We start from the raw sequence: 1,468 nt of genomic DNA on the forward strand, positions 1-1,468 counted from the left end.
ACAAAAAGAGAAAATATAATATAATTATTTTGCCGAAATATAAAAAGGATAAATATTTTCTTTTTCTTATATCAAATAATAAATAAAGATAAAATAATCAATATGTACCCAAAGAGGTTCGTGTTTTACACAGGAGATTCACGTTTCGTGTATACTTTTTTTTTTCTAATTCTTTTTCTTTCTTAACTTTTATAAATACTATATTACATAAAGAGTATCATCTTTTTAGTATCACATTTTTTTTCAACTTTACTTATCTAGTGACTTTTTAAAAAAAAAAATTGACCTATTATTTAATCAATTTCTTATTAAATTAAATAAACAAAGATCATCTACAAAATAAATAAAAATATATATGGTCAATAAGTAAACACATGTATGTAATATATGCGTTTTCACTAGTTTTAAATTAAAATAATTATATTTTTATTCTCTAAATGACAGTGAGTTTAAATTTAATTATATTTAAATTAAATTACTAATTTCATTATTTTATATTTTTTGAATAACTGTTTATTTAAATTCAGTTATTTTTTAAAATTAAATGAATTTCTTATAGTAAAAAAATATTGACACTACGCGTAAACACATGTTTTTCCATTAGTATCACTAAAATAAATATATCCATACTCAAATCCATCTCATATCCCATTAAAAGAATTAAATAGTACGTATACTCATATCCATATCTAATTAATACAATTTTTTTTATTAAAATCAAAACTTTTTAATATAATGTTAGATCCATTTATCATAATTATTAAAGTTAAATATATTTTAGTCTTTCAACTTAAACATTATTCATATATCAAATTTTGATACAATTTTATCTCAAAACTATAAAAATAAATGAATATAATTTTGTTAACTTGTCAAAATTATATTTTAAACAAACATTTAAATTAAAATATGTCAAAAAAATAACTCAAACGCCATTCAAAAAGTATTTAAAAAGTCAAAATTAATAATTTCACAGAAATTGGATTAAAATAATGGTATTTATTTGTTTTCAAAATTTAATAATCAAAATTTAAAAGAAAAAGTATTATAATTTTACACAAAACTAAAATATATTTGACTACTAGTATTATTCTCTTCCACACTTGATAGAAAATTAAAGTACTATGTTGGTAACGTCACCACCCCTGGAGGTCAACTCCTTTGGTGTGTAGTATTAGTCAAACGTATGTATGTTGTTCTCATCCATATACATTATTATTTTATCATAATCTCGATTGACTCCGATATTAAATTCCTAATAACTGCCATTACCCCACTTAGTGTGCTCCCTCCAAATCAAAATTCAACCAATCAACAAATACTCCTTTTTTTTTTAATTATAACCTACAAAAACTCCTAATCAATAGTATATATATCATTATTTTGCTAATCGATAATGTGGTGATGCTGAATTTAGTTATTAACTAATGAAATCGTCTTATTTGGTGAACATGTTGTGTAATTGGAA

The sequence above is a fragment of the Vigna angularis genome, chromosome 2, assembly GCF_016808095.1.
Source record: "Vigna angularis cultivar LongXiaoDou No.4 chromosome 2, ASM1680809v1, whole genome shotgun sequence".
NCBI lineage: Eukaryota > Viridiplantae > Streptophyta > Magnoliopsida > Fabales > Fabaceae > Vigna > Vigna angularis.